The following is a 27,671-nucleotide window of genomic DNA, read 5'->3' on the forward strand; positions in this document are numbered from 1 at the left end:
TAGATTTTATTTAAGGCCAAATCACATACATCTATAAATAAGAAAAAACATATCTATATTATACACCCATACAATGACATAAAATGATACCACCAAATCATTAACTTATCTAGTGAAAACCATATCTAAAATAAATAAATAAATAAATAATTATTGATAAAAAATCAATCAAATATTAAAAAGAATAAAATAAAATCTACTTATACACCTCTATGACAATTAGGGCCAATTTTATTTATCATAAGATTTTTTGTTCACTATTATTGTTAAAATCATCTAATGTAAAAATGATTTTATCATTTCCAAGTGTTATTACAATATAAGGTTTTGTGTTTTTCAAAATAAGTGATAACCATTAACTTGGAATGCGTGATTCTCATCTTGGCACCCGACAACCCCACTTAATTCTCTCTTCTTCAACAATGGAGATGGTCTCATACAAATACCGAGGACCAAATATATCGGGATCAAGTGACCACGTAGGTCAGGGGGTGAGCCTCCTTTGATGTTGACTGACCAACAAGCAGTATGGAGGTCTGAATTTGTAATTTGGCTGACTAGTTAAAAGCGTTTAGTTAGATGTCAAGGCCAACAATTTGTTTTGTCTGTGAATGTTTAATACCATACCCACAAACCGACTTATGATTATTTCCATCTCACGATGTTCTGAACTGGAATATACTTGATAAGTATCCCCTGCGCACTTTCAACCAATCAAATGACTACTCATGTCGGGGTTCAACCTTGACTTATTAGTCGAAGGTCAACCTCTTTTGATGCCGAGTGACCAACAAGCATCTTGGAGGCTCAACCTTGTCTTCGAGAGGACTAGTTAATGGGGTTCCATCAGTGGTCGAGGTCGATGATTTGTTTTGTCTGTGCAATTTGAATACCATGCTTGTAGCCTGAGTTCTGATTATTTTTTACTCACGGTGGTCTTAGCTAGAGTTTTCTCGACGGGTATCCCCCATACGCTTGTCAACCAATCAGGTGATCATGTAGGTATGGGGTTAGCCTGAATTATTTGTCACGTGTCTTTCTCCTTTGATGCCCAATGACCAAAAAGTAGCCTGGAGACCCGACTTTGTCTTCTGGTTGACTAGTTAATAGGGTTGCATCAGAGGTCAAGGCAAGAATTTTTTTTTGTCTATGAAAGTTGAATATCTTGCCCACATATTGACCTCTAATTATTTCTGGCTCATGATGGTCTCAACTAGAGTCTACTTGACAAGTATCACCCGTGCACTTTTCAACCAATCAGATGACCATGTAGTTCAAGGAGTTTATCCTGACTTATTGGTCAAAGTTTGCCCTCCTTTGATGCCCAACAACCAACAAGCAACCCAAAGGGATGACTTTTTCTTCTGGTTGACTAGTTAACATGATTTTGTCAGAGGTCAGGGCTAGAAATTTGTTTTTCTGTGAAATTGAAATACCATGCCCAAGACAATAATTCTTATTATTAAGAGAAGGGTCATCTCTCGACATAGTTATGAAGAGAGTATTCAAGGAGAGACATTCTTTATCTTCGCCTACTCTGTCAATACAATCACAGTCTCTTCATAATCATAACGAGAAATATTACAGTGATCTCACAATAGTAAACGTCTCATGAACACAATCATGACCTCAACATAATTGTAGCCATCATCCTAATGAAGAGAAAGTGAAGATAGTGATGAAGAAGGTGCAATCATGGTGCAACAGTGATCTAGCTGAAGAAATAGTCATGGTACAATAACGATGATGATGATCTTAGTAGTGACAAAGAAGAGGATTGGTGTATTGGTCTTGGAGTGGCATAGTAGGTCAGGTGTCATGGTCTTGGTATTCATCAATTGGACTCTCTATAAGAAGAATTGTGTGTGATTTTTCCTCTCCAAGAGGGAGAGGTTTTGGCACTGGCAGAAAGCCAACATCGTGTGTTCTTGTCTCTTTGTTTTGGTAGTTATTTTATGAACTAAGAATTTACACTCTAATAATAACAAGTGAAGAATATGCTAAGAAAAAAAGTTAAAACACCTCACAAATAGTTATCAAGATAAGAAGAATCACATTAAGCTCTAAGTGCCCTAGATTCTTCAACATGGTATTAGAGCTAAGGTGTGAAAAGGAAGGACAACAAAGCAAGGAAAATCTTAACATTTATCTACATATCTCAGTCTTAGATATCACAGTCTTGATGGAAATCATCATCATGATGTCTGCACTATTCCATCTCATACTACCGAATCATGATCAATGTGACTTGGAAATTCTCTGTGCTACAATAATGTTCCTTGCTCAATATTCTAGTAATGTTTGATGGTGTAGCTCGGTGTTAATGATATGATGCACACTAATACACAAGAACCTCAATTCAATGCTAAAGAGAAATTAGTGGAAGGTTTTAGTATATATGTACCACTCAGAGCTCAAAGGCATATCTCTATGAATAAATGGCATACCACAGTATGTCAAAAGGATGTTAAACAAACTATTTCAGGATATCAGGAATAATCGCATCATACACTAAAGGATATCACTTCAAGAAGATAACACAGTTCCACATCTCGAATGGCCATTATGAAAGTGTTGAGCTAATTTATTAACACAAATTTACACAAGTATTTAACTATCAATCCGGGTTTGTAAAACTTGGAGGCAAGTCCACAATATATAGATATCAAATGTAGCCAAGCTTAGAAGATAAAATTTGAAAAGTTAAGGAAGTACATATTAGAAATGTAAACCTATTTTAACAATTTCTAATTTACTTATGTAATATGTGAGGGATGAGGCTCCTAACTTAGGAGAATCAGTTTTTCCTTCCCTGCAATACTACTTTCATGAAGAGAAATCTAAAAGAACTAATTAATAATGCTTTATGATGCAGAAGATGTAAAAGAAGAGGCTCCTAACTAAGGAGGGCCAGATTGTCCTTCTTTACAATTCTACTCTATCATTATCACCATTGCTTCAAACCAAAAATGCATAAATAACTTCAAATAAGAAAAGGAGAATGAAATTCAGTTTTAGTTCAAGATCAAGTAGAAGGGGCATTTAACTTAAATTCCTATGTATCCCTTCATATGTATATTAGAATTAAACTAGTATCCATTCAACAATCATCAAACATTAATTCAAATAAGCAAATCTGAAACAAAATAAGTAAACAAATCTAAAGCAACTAGTTCATGAAAATTAAGGTAGTTTAACAATGAAGTGTACTTAGCTTGGAGTGGAGGCCCTCCACCCTTGCCTTACACACTTGAGGCTGCTATCAAATGTTGAAACTTCAAGCACTCGTCCATGCTAATGAAAAACAAAATGAAAGTAGAACAAGTTCTTCTAATTAATCTCTAATATTCAAATGTCTCAACATAAAGATATATAAAAATTACATAGAAGATAATGAAACAAACTGATCTAAAGTCTCTCTAACAATAATATCTATTCATATCCATCTATCCAAGTCGAATCCATTCAATCCATCACTAAAAATATGGACAATCCCATGAAATCATAAAACTGTCGTATTTCCTAGGGATTTTCTAGATGACTATTCATGTTTGACCAGCATTGACCGGGTCTAATAAAGCTTTTTTTGACCGAACTAAGTGGAATTAGTTCAGTCCATGTTCCCAAGATTTCCCTTCATGCATCCATCTTGAGCCCAAGTGTCCTGCAAATATGTCATCCATATAGCTATTACGGGAATCTCTGATTTTGTCCAAAATTGCACTTGAAACTCAATTTTGATAAAAACTTCTAGAAATTGCAAAATTAAATTTAAATACCTGAATATGCATAAAATACATCAAAATGAGATGGATGTGATGGAAAATGGATGGAAAATATAAGGATTAAGTAAGTTTCCTTAAGCAAAATTGGACCAAAATTGAGGGCTAACATCTCCCCTTTGCTGATCTTCAAGCATGTCCTCATGCTTGTTTCTTCCTTTTGACCTTTTACTTCTATATGTTGACTATCCTTCTGATGTGTATGTGGCTCTGACCCTTGAAGATGAAGCTTTCTCTTGAGCTACCTGTAAAAGGATAGCTATGCCTTCATATACTTTTTCCCCTTTTCTCTGTTTTTCTAAAATAAAAATAAAAATCCATCCTTTCTCTTTGAAATGTTGTCCTTTATAATATTCTTCACCTATCAGTGACAAACTTGTGGCTTGGGCTATGTATTATGGAGTGGTGGGAACAAGAATGTCTTTGATGTGTGATGAGGTTTCACCATCAACATACAAATACAAAAACTTTACACTATTCCTCCTCTGATGATAAAACACCAATAAATCATTCTGGATGAGCAGCTTCAGAGAAGACAACAAATAAAACTTGAATTTTGTAATACATTCTGACACAGGATTCATGTCCCTCTCTAATTAGCAATATCAACAACTTTACTTAAAGGAGCCAATATCCATTTTCCCTCACATCTTCACTGAAAGAAGCCAACCTTGCAATGTCACACAGTCATAGAGAAAACACCAATCAAAGAAAATTAAAGCTTCTTTCACTTGTGCAGGGGGTTTTCTTCTTGTATAATTCCACTACAACATAACTTGTGCCAATCCTTTTTATGACTAGGCATTCTCTTTCAACTTAGAAACTATTTTGCCCATGCAATCTACAAAATAAGGGTTGAAAGAACCATAAAAATATCCCAAATAGCAATGAATTTGAGAAAACTATCCATGCGGAGCATAATTAGGCTCGTTTTGAAGAAAACCCATGTTTTCGTTTTTCAAATTTCAATTTAGTTTGCTCAGAAAAAGCAACGAAAAATAGTGGCTTCTTAAAAATCGAAATGCATTTCTGGGTCTGAATAAAATTTCATGATCATTCAATTTGAAATCAATTTCTGGAAGATTAACCAATGTGTGCATTCAATTGGAAATTAATTTCTAGAGACAAAAACCATTCTGCAATTTTGAATGTTATTTTTTTTAAATTAATAACACCACCACTCACTGCTTTAAAAAAAAAAAAATCAAATTCTGGAAATGGACAATTTTCATAAATCTGAACAAGTATTTTTTTTTTTAAATTCACCTTCTGCGCCTTCTCAAAAATTGAATGCTAGAGATTTACTTTATGTTGGAGAAATCAAAATGTTGAAGGTGATCTTATTTGGAGACATTGAATGCTAGAGAATACTCAAGGTAACCACTGCATGCAACATAACCACTCATTCATTCACTACCTTTTGAGAAATCGATTCTTGGAAAATGAAAATCAACCTACAAGGCAATCATAATTATGCTCAGCTACATAATATTCCTCAAAAATCGAAATCTGGAAAATAAAAATCATTCTTCTCTGCCTTCAATTTCTGTGTCTTCTCTCTTCTGCTGTAAAAAGGAGTCTGCTGCTCTGATAAAAAAAAATTTCTCTCTATATACAAAGATCATAAAAACATTTTGAACATGTTTTCATTGCTCCTTAACTCATAATTCAATTTCTGTTTTTGCCAAAATTCATCAAAAATCCCTTCTCTGTTTCAAAAATTTTCACTGTGCACATAGATGAAACGAATTTTCTCATACAAACCATACATGGATGAAACACATTTTTCCCACTGTGTGTAAAAAGAATGAAGGAAAAATTTTGTTTTCTGTATGTATAAAAATCAAAATCGAAAACTCTGTGTTTTCGCAACCATGCATGAGGAAATTGTGAGATTACCTGATATTTGATTAACAACAAGAAAAATTGTAGAAATTTCTGGGAAATGGTTGTTTTCCCATGTTAAACAATACAATTTCAATTAAAACACTTCTCTCAGCATTTCAAAATCTACAGGTGGCAGCATGTGGCAGCGTGTATCTATGGTGACAAATCCTTAACTAAAGTGGAATTTTCCATAGTATGACACCTCTTAAATAAAATCTGGAGTTTAAATATCCTTGTAATCCTCTAACTGTTGATAAATTTATGGGATTGACTCTTTCCTGCCACTTGTGAAACACTTGGGATTTTCTAGAGAGAACGGTCAGCTTGGCGTAGAGAAAATATCGGTCTCTAACTTCATCATTTAAATCAATTTATTTCCCTTTATTTCTTCACACAATCCTTTAATTTCTTTGCCCAATTCCACGTTATTCTCCATAGCACAATGATTTCTCCACACAGGGTTTCTTTCTGCATTTGTTAGGCAGTCTTCTTCATTGTTATTTCTACTCTGTTCCTACGCAATTTTCTTCTTTCCATGGCTCAAAGTCTCACAATTTTTACTATGGATATCTTTCTATAGCCCAGAGTATCCTCTACGGCTGATCAACACTGCTCCACAACTCACATCGTTTCATAACTGCGTAATTTTTTTAAAGTTTCAGAACTGCAAACTTCTCTTTGAAAATTTGATCATGATGTCGATGTTGTTGTAATTAAAAAAATTTGTTTCATAAGGCCTTAACTCATTCTATTGTATGCCCATCATATAGGTATTATGATAACCTTTACACCCCAATAGTATTGCTCTTATGCGCTATTATAAGCTTGTCAAAATAAATCATTTCGATTTCATTTATTTAATTTCTCTTTATAATGCACATGTTCCATATGTATTCATTGCAATATATATATCTCTTAATTTTAAAATGACCATTTAGGTCATGTTTAAAATTATTTCCCATAATACTAATGTTTTATTTGTTTGTGCAGGTTTCAACTTATTGCATCCCATTCGATCCCTTTTGCTTTGAGGAAAAATACTTAGGGTTATGGAATGAATATGGAATGTAGAAATTAAATATAGGACGTACATAGGATTAGGTATATGATAAATGTAGAATGTGAATATAGGATGTACATAGGATAATGGGTATAAAATAATGAGTATGTAATGAATACGCATTCAGGTACTAATATTAATTTTAACAAGCTCTAAAAATTTCTAAAAAAAAATGAAATTGTAAGAGAAAAATTTTGTACTCACAATACTTGTACTTTCCTGACAATATTAGGTGATGTTTTCTATTCTTTGACAATGTTGGATGATGTCTTCCGATCAAATGTCTTAGATAGATTGAAATATAGAATTTATTTCTTCCTTCTGTTCTAGCATCCTTCACTGATTCGGGTTAATTGCTTGTCAATGTGTTGATGTCGTTTAGGTCCCTCTATAATTAATTCATAATAACTCAGGTACCTTCTGTCATGCAATGTATACATGTTTTTTTAACATTTTAGGTTCATGCAATATATACATGTTGTTTTCTAACATTTCAAGTCCCCAACTGTCATCAATTTCAAAAATCTTTTAGGTCCCAACCGACATTGATTTCAAAAATATTTCAGGTCCCAACTGACATTTGTTTCAAAATATTTCAGGTCATAACTACCGACAATACAAGTTTCGTCATCAATTCAGCTGCAGAATTAAGTTTCTTTTGCGACCTTCCCTCTTGCTGATGGGAAGAATTTTCCTCAAGTCTTGTTTATTTTGGAGGATGATTCCTGCAAAATCAAATTAAAGAAATGGTAAAACAAAATAGAGAATTCATATTGGCCAAGTTGGTTGGTTTTTTTATATGAATTCAAGTTTGTATTGTGCCACTTTCGTGGATTTTCACAACCAAACTCCTTTATAATTTTTGATCTTTTTCTATTTATTTTTTAATTTTTCCTTTTCTGGATGGAGGTGGGGTGTAATGGAGTAGGGAAGTATGAAAAGCTTATGGAAATAGGCTATATTGAAGTCATGATTTAGTAGTAAGTGGATAGATAATAAGTCTAGACTTCAACATACATGATCACAGAGCTTAACATACAATATGGATGATGGATGAAATCATCAACAATCCAACTTATGAAAGGCTTCTTTGGAAATTTATGTGACTTGACATGGTACAGAATTTGACTTCTTCTTCTGGTTAGTAACTTCATGTCTTTTTGCCTCGATCTCGATCATGTTGTAGGGTTTGTTGGTGTTGTTGGTCAATAACTAAAGACAAGCTTCAAAATTTTGAGGTTCATTGGATGAACTCAAAATCAGGTGAATTTTCACTTTTCTTTGACTTGAACATTTTTATTCATATTCTTAAATATGAATTTAGAATTGACTTTGAAAAGTACTTCATCCATGGAGTTCACTCCTCCATTCTCCCTATGAAGTGAAAAAACATAGCACTTGCTGCAATAAAATATTAGATGATGGAGGAAGAGAGGTGTACAATCTCTCTTCTTCCAATAAATTTGTAAATCAATACAAGCATTGCTTAAAAAATAAGTCGAAAGATGATATACAAAAAAAATGCTTTTATTTACACCTTGAGGAATGGTGGCTAGACTGGACCTCCTAGAGGTATTTTGTTTACAAAATATTTGTTTTATATCCAATTAGAGTGATTCCAAAGCCAAGTTGAATTGAACTCATATGGCTACCTCTAGTATAAATAGGTTTTCAAAATGGTTTAAAATGATAGGGTAAAAATTATAAGGAGTTCCGTGTTTGATAGAGCTGCTTGTTAATTTTTAACTAGACCAACAGTCACTATTTTAAGTGTAACTTCTTCGATGAAGATCGGATCAATGTTATTCCACTTGTTGGTTAAAGTAGATTCATTTTTATATTTCCAGTAGAAACATGTTTTAAAAATTCTTAGGCTTGATATCACAAAATGGGTGATGAACAGACCTAGGAAGAAGAGTTTTACTATGTTGTTTTGAAGACACGCAATCACTAAATGTTTCATAACTTTTCCATTTCACCTCCAAATGGGATGATTCACTCTTTTTTTAAACTATACTTGAATATGTATCTCCCATATAAACAGGTTTTGAAAAGAAGATGATTTGGTATGTCAAATAATCCAATGAACAATCAAGACCTAGAATTTTCACCATGCATATTTTTCGAGAAACAATTAGTATTTCAAGAATAACGTTTTCATATGATACCCGATTGAAGTGATTTAAATTGATTAGGAAACTAGATTCCAAGGGCTATCTTCCCTATGAAGTTCAGGTAAAAATGTTTCCATTAGAAACCTCAAATATAGGTTGTACTAACTCTGTCCTCATCATTTCACTTGAGACCTAGTTTTGATTTTGATCACATTTTTATTTGTGATATAAATTGAAAATTTCAAAATGGATTCCAAAACCAGATTTCAAGAGATATGTAAAATAAACGTGATTTAAAAATGATCCTATATGGTTGCCCATAATAGGATTGTTCTTACTGCTTTTTCCATGTAGTCATTTCAAATGAATATTGAACAATGATTTGAAGAAATATTCATGATAGCTTGAAACAAAATTATTATGGAAGTCTTATTGTGAATTCATTCTACTTGTTTATTTATTCTACTCTATCCTATTCTATTTTAGAAAAATAACTCATTCTCTCAAGTATAAGAGAATTTCCAATGCATCCATTTTCGTAACAAGATCATGAGTAAAATCAAATCCAAATTTTAAAAATATACTTTAATGAATGTTTGGACATGAAAATTTATCTGATCATAAAGATTTGATGAGAAAGAATGTTGAAAAATGGAGTAGTGTTGTAACCTAATGACTAGTTGAAACCAAGTTTTAAGATTATCTTTGTTTTCTTGGCTCTCATTAATTTTCATAGCACAAAACTCTTCTTGTGGTAATTGTTCAAAATCTTGTATGCACAAGGGATCTTGTGATACACATGCTAGAAATTCTTCAATTTCTGGCTCTAATATTTCATCTTCATCGCATGTGATCCATGACTCATTCACCTCCTCACAAAGATAGCTAGAAGAATGTTCTAGATTCTTTTCCTGTGGATCATCTTCATGGATGTTTTGTTGCTCTTCTATCCTTTGACATAAAGATTCATCCCTAGTGAGCATTCTAAATTGAGGACAAGGACTTGAGAATAGTCTTGTGGTGGCATACCCTCCTTCTCTAAATGATTTCTTTAACATCATTTTTAGATCTTGTCTTGCAAATGGATTTTGTAGTTATTTTATTTTATTTTATTTTTTGTTGGGGGTTTTGTTTTGGGAATCTACTTTTAGGATCTCTATTTCTAGGCATAAAGAAACATAACTAAGAGAAATGTATCTTAACTTATTTTTTTTATCAATTTTTTAGTGTTTTTGTTTATCTTCTATTTGACTATGTTGATAATTGCCTCCGCGGCAACGACACTGAAATGTTGAGCTAATTTATTAACAGAAATTAACACAAGTATTTAATTATCAATTCAAGTTTGTAAAACTGGGAGGCAAGTCCACAGTATATGGATATCAGATGTAGCCAAGCTTAGAAGATAAAATTTGAAAATTTAAGGAAGTACATATTACAAATATAAACCTATTTTAACAATTTCTAATTCACTTATGTAGTATGTGAGGGATGAGGCTTTTAACTTAGGAGAAATAGGTTGTCCTTCCTTGCAATACGACTTTCACGAAGAAAATTCTAAAAGAACTAATTAAAAATGGTTTATGATGTAGAAGATGTAAAAGAAGAGGCTCTTAACTAAGGAGGACGAGATTGTTCTTCTTCACAATTCTACTCTATCATAATCACCATTGCTTCGAACCAGAAATGCATAAATAACCTCAAATAAGAAAAGGAGAATGAAATTCATTTTTAGTTCAAGATCAAATAGAAGTGGAATTTAACTTAAATTCCTGTGTATCCCTTCAGATGTAGATTAGAACTAAACCAATTTCCGTTCAACAATCATCACAAATTACTTCAAATAAGCAAATCTGAAACAAAACAAGTAAACAAATCTAAAGCAACTAGTTCATGAAAATTTAGCTAGTTTAACAATGAAGTGTACTTAGCTTGGAGTGGGGGCCCTCCACCCTTGCCTTGAACACTTGAGTCTACTAACAAATGCTGAAACTTCAAGTAGTCATCCAAACTAATGAAAAACAAAATGAAAGTAGAACAAGTTCTTCTAATTAATCTCTAATATTCAAATGTCTTAGCATAAAGTTATATAAAAATTACATATATCATAAGCCTTCAAAGTCTTGGCTTAAATAGAATACCATGAAGCAAACTGATCTAAAGTCTCTCTAACAATCATATCTATTCATATCCATCACTAAAATTATGGAAAATCCCATGAAATCATAAAACTGCCCTATTTCCTAGGGATTTTCTGGATGACTAGTCATGTTTGACCAGCCTTCACCGGGCCTAATAAAGCTTGTTTTGACCAAACCAAGTGGAATTATTTCAATCCAAGTTACCAAGATTTCCATTAATGCATCCGTATCGAGCCCAAGTGTCCTGCAAATATGTCATCCACATAGCTATTACGGGTATTTCTGATTCTGTCCAAAATTGCACTTGCAACTCAATTTTCATAAAAACTTCTAGAAATTGCAAAATTAAAATTAAATACCTGACTATGCATAAAATATATCAGAATGAGATGGATGTGATGGAAAATGGATGGAAAATATAAGGATTAAGTATGTTTCCTTAAGCAAAAATGGACCAAAACTGAGGGCCAACATAAAGTACTCTCAAATTTCTTGGTCTTGATATCTTACCCTCATAGTTAAGAGATCAAGTAATCTCAACATAATGTAAAATAAATAGTTCTTGGTGCTGAAAAATGCAAGCAAGTCTCAAGGGATGTCTTGGAACTCAGTTGTACTAAGTAGCTCAAAAAACAATATCATTGAAGGAGATCATTCAATAAAGCATCAAGGTAAATATTTCATCGTCATGTGCCAAGTAAGTATCTTTCATAAATATAATTATGATTAAATGACTTCATGTTTGTAAGAAGATCAATATACGAGTTGGGTCGTAGAAATCCCTTGCATGAGAAAGGAGGAGAGATATAGTCCGCAGAAGAGAAGTCGTATGAAATCAATCCTAGGTCCTCCCATCCATATGTAATAGGAGAGGTAACATAAAATAGAGATGTGAAATTCTAGAAAATATACTCTGTGAAATACACTAAAGAAGGCCATATCACTTAAACCTTATTAAAGATATCAAAGAATGTAGGGTTATCTTTATAAGATCTCAATTCAGAGATCCTGGAAAGATGATAATAAAATAATCGTCATTGTTCTAACAGATAGGAAAGGTAACAAATGTCCATGAAGAAAAAGGTTACCTCATTCAACATTTTGTGCTAGAGAAAGATAAGTTGATGGAAAAATTTGTAAAGGATTAAGCACTTAAACATGTGCAGAAAGGAAAGCCAAGTTTGGTCCTCAAGCAAGAAAATATAATTATAGTTAAGATTCAATGTTATATAAATATTATGGAAAGATGAAGAAATTTGAAGAAAAAGGGCCAAGGAAAGAGGGACTAACAAATCTCTACTATGATGTAGATGATATACCTCACAAACGGATCCAATCATAAGCTTCTAAATATTGTGTTATATATATGACCAAGATAATAAGATGCATCATGGCATCATTGAAGCATTAGAAATAAGAACTCTTTACTTCACTGTGGGAATCATGAAGGACAAAAAAACCATGGGAGACAAGCATGAAGGATATAGCTCTTGGGAACTTCAGTAAACATTGAAGGAAAGAAAGAATTCATCATACATCAGAAGGGAAACATCTGACAGATAAGGATATACAAGATCGTAATGATTCTCTGATGGAATCCTCATCGGAGGGTTCACCAATCTGGGGAGGAAGTAAGTTCTTCATCAAGAACTCCAACTTGTGGAATTCATGGATGCTGTTATGGTGACATAATAGAAGAAGGAGATCAAGGGGTTGAAGACACTTCAATCAAGGGAGCTACTGAAAGAAGCCAAGATTAACTAAAGGTAAAGTAATGTATGTATTCTTGTGTTTAAAATTATAATGTCATGTCATATGGTTACAGGTAACAAGGATCATTACTTCTATCATAAGAAGCACAATTAAGAGAAAAATTATCTCTTTCTTTGAAAGGATCAAGGAAGTCATAAAAGCCAAACGAAGTATGAGGAGGTTTACTACAATTTAGAAACTTTGATTGAAAGTGTTGTGTGTGGAGCATGATTGTTCTGAGGTCTTTTGTTTCAGTTGGATGTATACCCCAAGAAGTTTGTACACCACTCCACGCGGGGGGGACTTGTCCCCCTTGCGTGGGTCTGGGGGGGCCGATCCCCCCTAGCTGGGGGGTCCGGGGGCCAGTGGTCCCCCTGGGGGGGTTCGGGGGTAGCGCCCCTGAAGCCAAAAATAGATGTAAAATTGCCTTGTAAAAGTATAGTAGTTTCTAGTCAATTTGGGCCATTCATTAGACGGATGGTCTGACGGTAGAACTTATGTTTAGTTTAGGGTTTTTCCCCTAGAAGGCAACCCCTCTCTTTGTATGAGGGCATTGTATTTGAGGCTAAGATATAGATATGTATTCTCTGAGCGACAAACAGAGAGGTGAGACTATGAGAGAAAATAGAGGATATTACATCAGATTTGCTGTAGGTTGTGTCTCTTCATTTTGCTGGATAAAAGAAAGGAAGGACTGGCTGTTCGAGGTGGACGTAGCCCAAACTGGGTGAACCACATATATCTGTGTCTCTCTTGTTTTATCATTTTCTGTGTTTATATTTCTGCAATATTTTATGTGTTCCATTGCTCTGTAATATATAATTTTCTAACAACTGGTATCAGAATTGAAGGTCTATTTGGCTGATAAACTCGCATGAAAGAAGGGTTCCTCGTTCGAGTGGGAGAAACGGAAGAAGATGGTAAGTTCAGGGTCGAGAAATTTAACGGCCAAAACTTCTTGCAATGGAAGATGCAGATGGAAGATTATTTGTATGAGAAAGATCTGTACCTACCATTGAGCTGAAAAACAAAGAAGCTAGCGCCTATGACAGATGAAGAATGGTACCTTCTCAATAGAAATGCACTTGGAACAATACGGCTGTGCCTCACTGCGTTAGTCACCTTCAACATTTCGAAGGAAACAATGACAGAGGGTTTGATTCAGGCGTTGTCGAAACTATATGAAATCCCCTGGGCCTCCAACAAGGTATTTCTTATGAAACGGTTATTTAATATGAAGATATCGGAAGGTGGATCTATTGCAGATCATTTAAATGATTTTAATACAGTTACAAGTCAATTAAGTTCTGTAGGTGTAAACTTTGAAGATGAAGTTAGAGCTCTGTTATTCTTATGCTCATTGGCAAAAAGTTGGAATGGTTTAGTAATGGCCATTAGTAACTCTGTCTCTAGATCTAGTACTTTAAGGTTTGATGATGTTGTCGGTGCTATCCTTAGTGAGGAAATGCGATGGAAAAGCTCTGGTGAGACATTGGGTAATGCTTTGAGTGTAGAGTCTAGGGGAAGAAAAATGGAAAGAGGAAAGAGCTCAGGCTATCGCAGTAAATCAAGGAAAGGAAGATCTAAGTCCAGATCGAGGATAGTGTGTTGGAAATGTGGAAAGAAAGGACACCTAAATAAAGACTGTAGATCTTGAAAGGGAAAGGAAGGAGATACACAGCAAGACAAAAATCATGAAGCAAATGTGACAGGTGAGGTGTTACAAGATGCTTTGATTCTTTCTTTCAAAAATATGACTGATTCCTGGGTGGTAGATTCAGGGGCCTCATTCCATGCCACACCTGATAAGAAATAATTTCATGACTATGTTCAAGGAGATTTTTGACAAGTTCGTTTGGGTGATGATAAACCTTGTAAAATTGTTGGAATGGGTAAGGTTCTTGTAAAACAGCAGAATGGAAACCAATGGCTACTAAAGGAGGTAAGGCATGTTCCAGATCTAAAGAAAAATATGATTTCAACAGGGCAGTTAGGTAGCGAAGGTTGTGTGACAACTTTCACAGATAAAGCTTGGAAGTTCACCAAAGGATCCATGGTAATAACAAAAGGTGAAAAGGTTGGTACATTGTATTTATGCAATGGCATTTCTAAATCTATTAATGCTTTAACTTCCAAAGGAGCAAATGAAACATTATGGCATCATAGGCTCGGACACATGAGTGAAAAGGGGATGAAGATTCTTCACTCAAGGAATTTGTTGTCGGGTTTGAAGAATGTTGATTTGGACGTCTGTGAGAATTGCATTTATGGAAAACAGAAGAGAGTTAGATTTCTCAGAGTTTGGAAAGAAAAGAAGAGCGAAAAATTAGAGCTTGTGCATACAGATGTACGGGGACCTGCTCAGGTATCATCTCTCAGTGGCTCTCGTTATTATGTTACCTTTATTGATGATGAAACTAGAAAAACTTGGATTTATTGTATTAAGAATAAATCTGACGTATTTGATACTTTCAAGAAATGGAAAGCTTTGGTTGAGATTAAGACAGGAAAGAAATTGAAGTGTCTTAGATTAGATAATGGAGGTGAATATTGCAGAAAAGAGTTTGATAGGTACTGTTCAGAGCATGGAATTTGTAGAGAGAAGACAGTTCCAAGAACACCACAAGAAAATGGCATGTCAGAAAGGATGAACAGAACAATCATGGAGCGTGCGAGGTGCACGAGATTGCATGCAGGATTGCCTTTACAGTTCTGGGCAGATGCTGTAGATACTGCTGTTTATCTAATAAACAGAGGGCTTTCAAGTTCCTTGGATGGTGGTGTTCTAGAGGAAGCATGGATAGGTAAAAAGGTAAAAAACTCATTTTTAAAGCCTTTTGGTTGTGAGGCCTTTGTCCATATTGATAAAGAAAATAGAACAAAGCCTGAGGCAAAGTCAAAGAAATGTACCTTTATTAGATATGGTGTTAATGACTTTGGTTATCACTTATATGATTACGAAAATCACAAAATCATTAGGAGAAGAGATGTAATATTCAATGAAAAGGTCTTGTATAACAATCAGTTGCAGGAAAAGAAGCAAGAAAAAGAAAACAAGGAATATGCAATTCTTGACGAAATCACTGAAAAAGTAAAGGTGCCTGAAAATAATAATCAACAACCACAACAACAACAACCACCACAACAGTAACAGGAACCCAAAACACCTGAAGGTGGTGTTAGAAGATCTACCAAGATAAGTAGACCCCCTGAACGATACTCTCCTTCATTATATTATTTATTGTTGAATGATTCTGGTGAACCTAAATGTTATGAAGAAGCAATGCAGGTTGAAAGCAAGAAGAAGTGGGAGGAAGCCATGGAAGAAGAGATGTACTCCTTAATGCATAACCATACTTGGGACTTAGTTAGGTTGCATGCAGGAAAAGCTACATTGAAGAATAAATGGGCTTACAGGCTGAAGGAAGAAGATGGAGGAAAACAGAGGTACAAAGCTAGACTTGTGGTGAAGGGGTTTGCACAGAAGAAAGGTATTGATTTTGATGAAATATTTTCTCTTGTTGTTAAAATGACTTCAATCTGAACTATTTTAAGTCTAGTAGTAGCTGAAGATTTGAATCTTGAGCAGTTAGATGTAAAGACAACCTTTCTCCATGGGGATTTGGAGGAAGAGATATATATGCAGTAGCCACAAGGATATGAGATGAAAGGGAGGGAGAAACTAGTGTGTAGGTTGAAGAAGAGCTTGTATGGCTTAAACAGGCTCCAAGGCAGTGGTATCTAAAATTTGACAAGTTTATGTCTGAACAAGGTTATACTAGATGTCACTCTGATCATTGTGTTTATCTGAAAAATAAAAATGATGGCAGCTATATTATATTGTTATTATATGTAGATTCCATGCTTGTTGTAGGGTCTAACATGTAGGAAATAAATGTGCTCAAAAGAAAATTGGCAAATTCATTTTCAATGAAGAATTTGTGAGCTGCAAAACAAATCCTTGGTATGAGAATCACTAAATACAAGAAAAATTGCAAATTAACATTGTCTCAGAATGAGTACATACAAAAGGTGTTGAAAAGATTTAATATGCACAATGCAAAACCAGTTAGTACACCTTTTTCTAGCCATTTCAAACTTAGTAAGGAAATGTGCCGAAAGACCTAAGAAGACATGGATTATATGTGTAAAGTTCCATATGCATCAGCAATTGGAAGCTTAATGTATGCAATGGTCTGCACAAGGCCTGATATTGCACATGCAGTGGGAGTTGTAAGCAGGTACATGAACAATCTAGGAAAGGAACATTGGATGGCAGTGAAATGGATTCTCACATATTTGAAAGGTACCACAAATCAAGCATTATGCTTTGGTGGTTCAAACATTTCTCTACAGGGATATGTTGATGCAGATATGGCAGTTGATAGAGATAACGGGAGGAGCACTACATGATATGTATTTACTATTGGTGAAACAACTGTTAGTTGGGTTTCAAAAATCCAAAGTGTTGTTACGCTTTCAATAACAGAAGAAGAGTATGTTGCTTCTATAGAGGCTAGTAAAGAAATGATTTGGTTACAAAGGTTTATGGGTGAATTCGGTAAAGAGCATGATATGGGCACATTATACAGTGATAGCCAAAGTGCCATTCATCTTGCAAATAACTCAGCATTTCATTCCAGGACTAAACACATACAGCTCAAGTACCATTTCATATGATCAATGTTGGAATATGGAGAGTTGAAGCTGGAAAAGATACACACTAGCCAGAATCCTGCAGACATGCTAACAAAAGTTGTAACCGGGGAGAAACTGAGAACATGCTTAGTTTCAATCGGTCTTCAAGGATGATGATGAAGATGAGAAACATCCAGGTCCAAGGAGGAGCCATTTTCCAACAAATGAAGCAGCCGTAGAGATGCTACAATCATTCTCCAAGTGGGAGATTGTTGTGTGTGGAGCATGATTGTTCTGAGATATTTTGTTTCAGTTGGATGTATACCCTAGGAAGTTTGTAGACCCCTCCACACGGGGGGGTGCGGGGGGGACTTGTAAAATTTCCTTGTAAAAGTATAGTAATTTCTAATCAATCTGGGTCGTTCATTAGGAAGACGATCTGACAGTAGAACTTATGTTTAGTTTAGGGTTTTTTGCCCTAGAAGGCAACCCCTCTCTTTGTATGAGGGCATTGTATTTGAGGCTGAGATATATATAGGTATTCTCTGAGCGAGAAATAGAGAGGTGAGACTCTGAGAGAAAACATAGGATATTATAGTGGATTTGTTGTAGGTTGTGTGTCTTCATTTTGCTGGATAATAGAAAGGAAGGACTGGCTATTCGGGGTGGACGTAGCAAAAACTGGGTGAACCACGTATATCTATGTCTCTCTTGTTTTATGCATTTTTTGTGTTTATATTTCTGCAATATTTTATGTGTTCCATTGCTCTGTAATATATAATTTTCTAACAGGAAGCTCCCGATAAAGGAATGTGTGAGGAAGGAATAGATCGTGAGATATGAAACCATGATGAAGGAAATCAACTTCCAAAACACTAATAAGATTTGACTAGGAAACCTCTCAGGATAATATGAAGACTCTAATAAAAGTCTAAAAATATGAAGATACTTGACAATGGATATCTTTGGGATATGTGTCAACATGTATGCAGGATGTTGATACCTACAGGGAGATGTCATGATGAAGATCCATCTTGAAAGGTATGATTTGATATAAAAAAAAATGATGAGGAAGAAGTAGCCATATGACGAAGTTTCTAGATATGAAGAAGGCCAATTTCCATGAAGAAAGGAATGACATGATCAACTAAGGAGGAAAGTGATCGATGGTTGATGCCCTACAAGGAGCAAGATCAATTGAATTTCATGACATCAAGGAAACAAATTTATCAAGCAACTAAGAGACCCACGAAGAAGAAGTTGCTGATGAAAAAGGAGAGTCTTTTATTAAGAGGGATCTTTGATAGGAACCTTATCAAGAGGGAGCTAGGATTGGGTCACCCCAGATTAAAAAGGAGTGACAGTTGTGTTTTTCTATTTTATGTGTCATGCACTATACTAGGATTAATAGTCGTAGGCCTTATTGAAGGCCACGAAGAGAAATGTAGACACATGATAGATGTGTCTTCCCTAGTTGAGATGGAGACATAGACAAAACATTCTTATCTTCATTCGGGAAGAAAGAATGGATAATTAGGTAATCATCTAGCATTTGAGGCTCTTTAAGGATGTGTAGGGCATCCAAGTTAAGAGTAGGAAAGAGGACTGATATTCTTTGAGGGCATGGAACCCATGGTAAGAATAGTCCTACATGGTCATACTCAGTGAACACCCAGGTGGGCATGTACCTTGAGAGACAATGATGAAGGTGTCTATAATCATTGGTCTCGCCAGCATTATAGCTCATGGTCTCGTGGAGAGATGGAGTTGTTAGTCAAGGCCTTGCATTGTGACAATGCTGGTTGATATGATGTTATATAGATGGAATTACCAATTCGATTCTTCCTACGAGAAATTCTTGAAATTGAGAATGACCAAGTACCATTGTAAACATCTCCCTAGTTAAGAGGTAGTGTTGAAGAAAGTGTAACTAGGTCTGTTATTTACAAATGTAATTTTGATCTCTATACTTGTCAAGAAAAAGAAATATTATTTTTGTAATTTATAAGAATGAGTTTCCTTCCCATTTCATATGTCTAGGAAAGTCCAAGAGTCAAAGTCATTTATAAGGAGATCTTCTTGAGCCGATGTAAAATGTATACAAGTCTAGAGCAACCCTCCAAGACAGGCACTAGAAGAAGTCTTCCTACAAAACGATGAAGAGAACATTTATGTCAGCCTCAAAATGAATATTAATAACAAGTCAGCTAAAAAATGAAGACAAATTGGTTCACCCTAACATGTCGAATAATTATGGAGACATGAAAACTATATATACCTTGCTGAGGTCACCAAAGGAAACAAGAAATATCGGATAATTTTGCAATCTCATATGGGTAGAGGATCTCGGTAATAAGTTATAGGATCTCAATGATGAAGTATTGTGTCTCGGTGCAAGTAATAAGTTGTGTCTCAACCTCCTTATAATTAGAGTCTTAATACTAAAATGCAGTTGCTATTTCAAATAATTTTGGATATACCTCTACAACTTCAGATAAGTGCACGAAGCTAAGAAAAAAGTACAGTGGACAATATTCTGATGGATAAGGTGTTACAGGTATCTCGGAGAAGGATCAATATAATTTTTCATGTGGGAGAAGGGTCATGCCTTGGCATACTTATGAAGAGAAGAATCAAGGAGAGAAATTCTTTATCTTGGCCTACTCTCTCAATACAATCATAGGCTCAGCATAATCATAAGGAGAAAGATTACAATGATCTCACAATAGTAAACTCTGTCTGATGAACACATTCATGACCTCAACATAGCTGCAGTCATGATCCTAATGAAGGCAAATTCAAGACAATGATGAAGAAGGTGTAATCATGATGCAACAGTGATCTAGCTTAAGAAACAATCATGGTACAATAAGGATGATGATGATCTCAGTGGTGACAAAGAAGAGGATTGGTGTCTTGGTCTTGGAGTGGAATAGTAGGTCAAGGGTCGTGGTCTTGGTATTTGTCAATGGTAATATCTATAAGAATAATTTTGTGCAGGCTTTCCTTTCCAAGAGGGAGAGGTTTTGGCCTCAGCATAAAGCCAACATCAGGTGTTTTTGTATCTTTTTATTTGGTAGCTATTTTATGAACTAAGAAAAAACGCTCTAATAATAACAAGTGAAAACTATGCTAACAAGAAAAGTTAAAAACAACTTAGAAATAGTTATCAAGCTAAGAAGAATCACATCAAACTCTATCTACCCTTATTTCTTCAACATCGTTTGCATTAAAAGGAAAAAAAGTATCAATTTTCTTGAAAAAGGGGGAGTGCATATGAATATCATTTGCATAGATATTATCCATGTTATTTTCTTTGAAATACTGGATGGTAAAATCTAAATTAACCATGCTAATATTTTGGAAAAGAATGCATATTAATCTTTTGCATAAAAAAAGTAACCATATTATTTCTTGAAAGATTACATATGAATTCTAGTGCATGAAATGATAAGAGTCAAGCTTATTTCTTTAAAACCTTGCATGTGAATTCTTGTGCATGAAATGGTAAGAACCAAGGTTACTTTCTTTAAAAGTTGCAAATGAATCTTGTGCATACAAGGATAAGAACCCATGTTAGTTTTCTTGAAAAGATTATGTGTTATTATATACATAAGTAATGGTTGTTGTGTTATATTTCTTGAGAAATAATAATGTTAATATGGAGAAGAATAATAGTTATGGTGTTAGCTTCCTTTAGAAAAAGAATATGTATTTACATGCATAGAGATAATAGTTGTTAGGCTAATTTCTTTTGCAAGAACAATGTGAATTTACATCCAAAATATCAAACTAATGTGTTAGTTTATTTTAAAAATACGAGTAGTTGCGGTGGTTGTTCATATGGAAAGGAATGTGTTTTGTGCAAGGAAATAAAAGTTAGTGAGCTATTTATCTTTGGAAATATTACCCTCTTTTGGTAGGAAGAGATGGTGATAACCATGGAGGTTCTTTTAATTATCACTGTGCTTTTGGGGGCATAAGTAGAATATAATTATTTCTCTTTCTCATGATACATGTGAAGCAAGCATACATGAGCATGCATTGGTACTATTTACGTATTTTACTCTATGCATGTCAGATTTTGATGGATAGTTATGTGTCATAACCCTATATATGTGAAGATAATTTGAAATGTTGTGGTAGTTTTACGCTTTTAATTAATGCATGTGTGGTGTCTGTTAGGTTCCTATACTAATAGGAGCCATAATTATGAATGGCTAAGATTTAAACCTGCATTATGTAAATAGCTTTGCTTTCTGCAAATGTTTTGCATATTCAAAAATAAAGAAAAATAAAAAATGTAAAGAGGGTATGCCCTAAAAGAAAAATCAAAGGCCAAAAAGAAGGAAAAAGGTCAAAAAAGATGAAAAATGAACCCTAAAAAGAAAATACCATGAAAGTGTCCAAGCCCAAATGCCACTACCATTTACTTTTATGCATAATAATGATTGTGTGCAACTTGTTATTTATACCACAATCCATGGGAATCAAACAGTTTAATCTTGATTATTCCATGTTTCTAACTTCATGTTGATAGATAGAGAATAAATATCTGACCAAATAGTGTAATCGTGGCAGATAAGTAGATAGGTAGAGTAAATTAAAGGAGCTCAACTGTTTAATTTGAGCCCTTGAATGTAATAAGGATAGATTTAGATAGATTTCTATTGTAACAGAAAAGAAAAAGTTTTGATAAGGGTTTGCCAGCTTAAGTGCACCCTAATAAAGAGTAGAAAAAATGGTAGGATGAGTAGATGGGTAAGTAGTTGAATGGTTGCAGAATTATGATGAATGGTTAGTTAAAAATCATATCATATGCTTCATCATCAAGTTACTAAAGCATGGATGATAATTGAGTAGTTACAAAAAGTCAAATGGTTAATTTCCCCATTCATTTCACCCTCAATTTACTAATTTCCCACAAGTAAAGACAAAAGTACCTAAAACCTTAAGTTAAAGGGACTAAGAGAATTTCTCTGACTTTTGGAGGTACTGGACCCTTTGCCCAATAACTTATAGGATCTAAGTACTAAAACACCCTTACCAACATTCACCCCCTTCATAATTCAATCATTTCATCTTAAAATCCCTTTTCCTAAGGTGAAATCACCATTTGCCTAGGGAAAAGAATTAACCCTCCATAAAACCCCTTTCTTCCACAAAAAAACCCAAAAAAGGCATTTAGCCTAAGTTATAATGTGTAGGTACGAATTGTGTAAATAAATGTTCAACACATTATACTTAGCGCAAAAACCCAGTTTTCCCATTTCATTTCATATTAACTTTAATATACACTATATTTATTTAACTCCCTAAAATAAACCCCTTTCCAGTATATTTATTAAATCCCATATGATAATATCTCGCTTGAGGTTTGAAATATAAACCTTACTTAGTAAATTAATTAAATGGATTAATTAGCCGATTAGTGACTATTTAAGAGCCATAACCCTCCACCAAACAAAAAGGGGTCAATTAATCAAACAGTGATTAATTAATAACCTGTTCCACCAATCGAATCATCTGTGATGTCATTAAGTTCCCTTAAACCATAGTTGTTATCCCGTCGGGAACCTCCATTAACTCCCTGATCAAATCACACCCCCGCCCATCGTTCGATCTGACCCCTTCAAATCCGATGGCTGATGCTCATATCGGGTGGCCTCCGATGCTGAACATTACCCGCCCAATGTGAACAGTTTCACTGTTCACCCCGCCGCTACGTGGCGCCCCATGAATGGCATCGGGTGGCCTCCCCTCAAAACTGCTGATGACTCATAAGCGGTACGATGGCTCTTTCAATACCGCTTCCTCACCATTTCAATAAACCGCCCATCTGTTCATTTAAATTGATTTTCATGCCATATTTCGAAATTCTGCCCATTAAAACTTATAACTTGAAAACTTGTGTTTTCATGGTTTTCGCCCGTTTGACTGTGTAAACCTATGAAACCTTCCAGTGCCTCCCTAAACCTCTACAACATGATTTCACCATCTGTTTTTAGTCCAAAACTCCATTGTGACCCCTTTCCCAGTCATCCCTGTGCCAGAGAGCCATCAAGCACCCTTCATGAGAACTTGTATTCTCTTGAATAATATTGAATTTTTCAGGTTATCAAACTAAGATCAGAGCTTGGATAAATAGTTCTGATACTAGTCACAGAATTGGTTTATTCCAAGAATCAACAGAAAACCTCATTTAGAACTTGTTCTTAGAGGATGAACACAATTGTACAAGGAAACAGAAAAGAAGACAACTACGCAAAGCATTGATAGTCAAAATAGAGCAACGAGACAGAGAATATAGTTACAAGACAAGTGAAAAAAATATGCATGTACTTAACCTATATCCACTACCTAATGCTGATATACACAAAAATAAAAGGATTTACTATTGAAATAGACAGTAAAAACCTAAAATATAAAGTTAAGGTAAAAGGAAATAGTAAAGAATAATCAAAGTGTATCAGGGTTAAAGAGTATCGGATTGAAGATCAAGTCAAGGAAATCAGCTAGCATGAAGATAAACAACAGGAAAGACAATTACAAAGCATAGCATATAGATTCATGTCAAAGTGAAGACATATGAAAAAACAGAACAATAAAAGTAAAATAGTAAAAGCAAACTTAGATGTAGTAAGAGTTAAATAGAGATGAAAACATTTTCACCAGCAACAATGAAGTTTATCCAAAGTAAAAGTGAAAAACAGTTAAAAGAATTTGAGATTAAAAGATGAAATCACAGCAAGAATGGTACATTCTTCAGAAATTTCCTGTTTAATTCATAGTTTTCCAGAAACTATTATGGCCAATCCAAGAAGTATTTTGAGATACTGGAGGAGGGTTTTGTTCCCAACAAGCCAATATACAGAAACCTCTTTAACTTTTTACATAAGTATTACCAAAATGGAGATAAGTGCATGTCTTTATAGCCTATGTTTGAGTTTATGGAAACTCCTATTTTTGACATCTTTTTGCAGAGAATATTGTGAACATCTGGAGCTTAATTTTGGGAAATTAAGAGAGTTTTATTTAAATAACATATTTATCTACAATAATCTCTTTCACTTTTTACATATGTATCTCGAATTGAGATATACAAGTGTATCATTGGACCCTAAGTTTGTAGAATTTCTGGGGCAGAATGCACAAAGGAAGGAGGCAGTTAGTGACTTGGAAGCCTCATCATCACTTAAGAGTTGCTATTAAATTTGTATTTCTATTATTTGTCACCATAAATCCATAAAAATAGCGCCAATTAGACTCATTAGTTTTGAGTGTCTTTTATTTAAGTTCTATTAATGTAAAAGAGTTTGAGATATTTGTAAAACCAATCTTGATATTTTTTCAAGATATTTCAGTTTAGAATTTATATAAATACTTCTTCATTTGAAGTATTTGGGGTGGATTCAAAGACATTTCTGTAGACATTTCTTATCAAGTTAAGGATCTATTGTAATCAAGATTGGATTGGCTTGCTGGATCATGGAATAAAGTTAAAGACATTTCACAGGATTCTTGTGCACAACAGAAATCAAATAAGTATTATCTCTCATGTTTATTATTATTTTCTCTTCATGTTTATAAATATTCACATATGTCTCTATGAAATCTGAATGGTAAACAAGGAATGATATTTCAGAATTAGCTTTAATGCTCTCTATCTTGATTGTTTACTTTCTCTATGTTTTATGCTAAACTATCTTGGTTTGGGAATTGTTAATTGCTACCCTACTTCCATAGTTTCCCCCCTTAGGTCCATCGTAAAGGATTCATAGTTGCCCTTTGCTACTGATCTCCTTCTATTCTTCATCTTGATCCTGGTTTAAGGATTATTCATTTCCCTTTTACCCTGGTTAGGACTACCTCATCAATTTGAACACGCAGATTTTCTTTTTGCTGTGCTAGCTTGCCCTGTGAACTATTCCTTTAGCAATTGATCTAATTTAGTTAAGCTACTCTTTGCTTGACTCCATAGCCCAATGGCCTAAAGGCTTGTTGTGCCCATCCGTTCCTAGAATTCCACCACCCAATCAAAATCAAAACCTCATGAGCACTAAGAACTAGCCTAAAATCTCACCAAAAAAAAGTTAAATTATAAAGAGAGAGCCATCTTTGGACTTAGGTTGGCTAGAAACTGCATATAAAAGGATTGGTTTGTGGTTACCTCAAAAATTTCTTTCTTTAACCTTGATAAAATTTTGAGTGATAACATAATGGCGACCATAATGGGGAGAACTAACATTTTCTTCAGAATTGTTTTACAGGTTTTGATCTGATCTATGATGGTGGACAGTGATTAGACACACAAAGGTTAAAATCATCCACCTAGTAACTCCAAATCAATTTCACAATCAAGACTCCAGTGGAGAAATGAACCTGAAGGAACTGTGTGAAAAGATCAGGCTTTTAACTTGGATTGTTATCCAAGACATTCTGTTCTTTCTCGTTGATAAAGCTTTTCAATGTATATTGTATTTTAGAGAAGATTTTATATTAATTTTTTATTATTTTCCTTTAAAAGTTGTAGATATAAAGTCTCCTTACATATTTGAGAAAATTTATTCTGAATCTAATGAAGATCATATTCCAATCAAAGAATCTGAAACAATATCATACAATCCCTGTACATGTTCTTATACCTTGTAAAGTTCCTCATAGATATAAGCCGCTCATGTTACCTGCTACACTCCATGCTTTCCCTAACGATGATCAAAAGCACCTTCGTAGGATTGATGGAGAGAATGGTATCACTGCCCAAAAACATATTCAAGCTTTTCAGAAGTATCTTAACTTATTTGAAGTAGATGAAGAGGATGTCAGTGTTAGGCTTTTTGCTCTCTCTTTGCAAGACAAAGTCAAAAGTTGGTTCAAAACCTTGCCTGAGGCAAGCATCTCAAATCTCCAGCAGTTTCTCAAATTCTTCCTTGATAGATGGATAATCAAAGTGAATCTTCTTGTGATCATAGAAGAATGTAATCAATTAAAAAGACAACTAGGTGAAACAATACAACAATTTTCAAACAGATTTAATCAAGCCTATTATTCAATGCCATCAAATATAAGACCTCCTCCTGATTCAGCTCTTTTGCATTACATAAGAGCATTTGATCCAGAGATAGAATTTCAGCTAAGAGAAAGAAACCCCTCAACAATGGAATAGATACAGAACATGGTAGTAGATGTAGAAGCTAATCTGCAAATCACAAGAGAAAGGTTGAAAGCAGAAGCAGAGGTAAGACTCGACATTTTGGTAAACAAGATAAAGGTGAGGATACAAAAGATTACCATGAAAGATGAACTTTTTGTTCAAAATCACCATGACACATTTGTTTCACAAAAATAAGAGGTTGACAGCCATGAACAAATTCCTTTTAATTCCAACTACCATAAATCTAAAGATAGAGTTATAGAACCATATGTGGAGAGGCAGTCTGTTGATCTAATATGTACATTTGGTAACATTACTTCTTATGATGATGTGCCTAAGCTTGATAACTATAATAATGATTATGTTCCTCAAATCAAAATTAACCTTGCAGAGAAATCAGAAGCTAATTTGAGGAATAAGGAAGTTCAGGTTCAACAACTTGAAAGTAGTGATCGACTTGTTCATTTCAGCTATGAGAATGTGGAGGAAAGTGCATAAAATTTTGAAATCAGTGAAGGAAATTTACCATTGTGTTTTGATTCGTTTCAGTTTATCAGAGATAACTTTCATGCAGTCAGAAATCAAATGTTAACAAGTTTTGATATTAACCATCTAGAAGGCAATAAAATCCTTGTTCAAGACTTCTCATATCTAGATTTGCAGCCCCAAAATGCCAGTGAATGTCAGGTTGCAGAAGAAGACTTGGAAGCTGGAACATATGATCAAATGACCCAAGATAATTCCCTAACATTTTTTTCTGAGTCAGTTTAGTTTTTGAAACGAAATTTGCATAATCTATATGTAAAAAAGGGTGAGCAGTTTTTATAAAATCATGCAGTTTCATTGGGACCAATAGAAAATAGATGAAAACAGTCTCTTCAAGGCTTTTATGATCCAATAGATGATGTGTTGGATGGAATTTGTAGTCAAAGTCCTTCTCCATTAGCTAACTATCACTTTGAAAAAGGTATAAATACAGACTTGGCTAGGAAACTAGTTTTCTTGCCATTTTCAGAAGAAATATCATCACTAAGCTCATTTGAAAACATGCAGGGTGATGAAGATGAAGGTATTATTTCAGTTTCATGGCATGCAGGCCATCCAAAACAAATGTACAATTGTTTGAAACAGTTCAAGAATAGT

The sequence above is a fragment of the Pinus tabuliformis genome, chromosome 4_2 (assembly GCF_031772625.1).
Source record: "Pinus tabuliformis cultivar Carrire ecotype Pingquan chromosome 4_2, CPIR1, whole genome shotgun sequence".
Classification (NCBI taxonomy): Eukaryota; Viridiplantae; Streptophyta; class Pinopsida; order Pinales; family Pinaceae; genus Pinus; species Pinus tabuliformis.